This window comes from Oncorhynchus tshawytscha, unplaced genomic scaffold, assembly GCF_018296145.1.
Source record: "Oncorhynchus tshawytscha isolate Ot180627B unplaced genomic scaffold, Otsh_v2.0 Un_contig_246_pilon_pilon, whole genome shotgun sequence".
Taxonomy (NCBI): domain Eukaryota; kingdom Metazoa; phylum Chordata; class Actinopteri; order Salmoniformes; family Salmonidae; genus Oncorhynchus; species Oncorhynchus tshawytscha.
This window is the reverse complement of record NW_024609090.1, coordinates 26250-28874: the sequence shown is the minus strand read 5'-3', so window position 1 is coordinate 28874 and position 2625 is coordinate 26250. Positions and strand designations below refer to the sequence as shown.

Here is a 2625-nt window from a genome sequence, read left to right as displayed (position 1 = left end):
ACCTCATGGCTTGGTTTTTGCTCTGACATGCACTGTCAACTGTGGGCTGTTATATAGACAGGTGTGTGCCTTTCCAAATCATGTCCAATCAATTGAATTTACCACAGATGGACTCCAGTCAAGTTGTGGAAACTTCTCAAGGATGATCAATGGAAACAGAATGCACCTGAGCACAATTTCGTGTCTCATAGCAAAGGGTCGGAATACTTATGTAAATAAGCTATTTCTGTTTTTGTTTTATAAATTTGCTAAAATTTCAAAAACCTGTTTTCACGTTGTCATTATGGGGTATTGTGTGTAGCTTGAGGATTTTTTAATTCTATTTAATCCATTTTAGGATAAGGCTGTAACAACAAAATGTGAAAACATTTGAGGGGTCTGAATACTTTCAGAATGCACTGCAATAGAAGAAACACTATTCTCACAGCGGTCTATTCCATATGAGGGGTGATGTGGTGTAACAGAACTTTAGAAGAAGCAGTGATCGCCTTTTGGAACTCGTTGTTGCTCACAATGTCACCCTCTCTCCTCCTCTCTCCTCTCTTCTCCTCCTCTCTCCCCTCCTCTCTCCTCTCTTCTCCTCCCTGACGTAATGATGGAGATGTTGCCCCTCCTCTCTTTTCCTCCTCTCCTCTCTTCTCCTCTATCAGACGTAATGATGGAGATGTTGTTGCCTCTCTCCTCCCTTCTCCTCCCTCAGACGTAATGATGGAGATGTTGCTCCTCTCCTCTCTTCCTCTCTCCTCCTCCCTCAGACGTAATGATGGAGATGTTGCCCCTCTCTTCTCCTCTCCTCTCTCTTCCTCTCCCCTCTCTTCTCCTCCCTCAGACGTAATGATGGAGGAGATGTTGCCCCTCCTCTCTCGTCTCTTCTCCTCTCCCCTCTTCCTCTCTCCTCCTCTCTTCTCCCTCAGATGTAAGGATGGAGGGAATGGAAATGTTTTGGGAAAGGGGGCTGATGAGAGTTTCAGTGTTTTTGGGATAGGGCTGTTTCTAGGTTTGTTCCAGATACCAATTCAACCTATGTTCAGCAAACAGCCTGTTTTCCTCAGGCTGGACTGTGATGTTACTGCTCAGAGCGGGAAGAGAATAGCCACTCCAGACTCTATACAGACTGTGTCTAACCCTCACACTGACAGCCCCTTGTACTGCACTGTATATGATTTACCTGTGCAGAAGATGTTCACTTGCTCAAATCATTTAAACTATTGGACAATTTGAATAAATAAATATATATATATATTATAAGGAAATAAAAGCTAGTTTAATAGAAATGTGCTCTGTACATTGACCCGGGATATAAGGAAATAAAAGCTAGTTTTTTAAGGGTAATGTGTAGAAGTACCAGTCAAGTTTGGACCCACCCACTCAGTCCAGGGTTTTTATTTGTACTATTTGTCACAACACAACTGATTGGCTAAAATGCATTAAGAAGGAAAGAAATATCACAAAAGTGCTCAGCATATGTGGGAACTCCTTCAAGACTGGTGGGAAAGCATTCCAGGTGAAGCCGGGTTGAGAGAATGCCAAGAGTGTGCAAAGCTGTCATCAAGGCAAAGGGGTAGAAAATAGTAAAAATAAAGAAAAATCCTTGAATGAGTAGGTGTGTTCACACTGTAGACTGGTACTGTATGTCAGAAAGGCCTGATTGGTGGAGTGCTGCAGAGATGGTTGTCTCTGTTTTACTCTACTCCTCTCATCCTTGAATGAGTAGGTGTGTTTACACTAGACTGGTACTGTATGTCAGAAAGGCCTGATTGGTGGAGTGCTGCAGAGATGGTTGTCTCTGTTTTACTCTACTCCTCTCATCCTTGAATGAGTAGGTGTGTTCACACTTTAGACTGGTACTGTATGTCAGGACAATGTTTCTCATCCCACAACAAATGTGACGTTACAATTGCACTAAACAGTTGCACTTCGACTTAAATAAAATGGAAAAACTAAATTGAAATGTTAGTCGCTTGTGATTTTAGTGAATTGTTAGGTGGCAGAGTGGAGCAGGTGGAGAGGGCCCTATCTCAGGTTAAAGACGTCATACAGATTTCTAACCCAGATAGCTATTTGACAACATACAGGGGGAATGGCTGAGACTACAGAATGACATATTACATTATTATATGTTAGTTCAGTGGTGAGAAACGTGTAAATATTGTGGTCTCTGGTTGGTCATACCTGGCGCTTTGTCTTGTTTCATGCCTATTGTCATAACCCATAGACCATAAACTTCCTGAAAGTGAAAAGTGTTCCATCCTATAAGACAACACAGGCTCACAGAACCAGACGGTGAAAGACAAGATTCCATCCTATAAGACAACACAGGCTCACAGAACCAGACGGTGAAAGACAAGATTCCATCCTATAAGACAACACAGGCTCACAGAACCAGACGGTGAAAGACCAGATTCCTTCATACAAGACAACACAGGCTCACAGAACCAGACGGTGAAAGACCAGATTCCTTCATACAAGACAACACAGGCTCACAGAACCAGACGGTGAAAGACAAGATTCCATCCTATAAGACAACACAGGCTCACAGAACCAGACGGTGAAAGACAAGATGCAGTGGTCAAGCTGTAAGTCTGGACGAACTGTTGAATGCAGAGGAGGCAATCATTCGCTTCA

General features: G+C 42.9%; 1 long non-coding RNA gene across 1 annotated transcript; it reads left to right on the top strand.

Moving 5' to 3' along the window:
- Window positions 1-1552: 1552 nt before the first annotated feature.
- Window positions 1553-1951, top strand: LOC121844255. Its single transcript, XR_006081926.1, has 2 exons — window positions 1553-1714; window positions 1824-1951. It is a non-coding gene; the product is annotated as an uncharacterized LOC121844255 (long non-coding RNA).
- The last annotated feature ends 674 nt before the right edge of the window (window positions 1952-2625 follow it).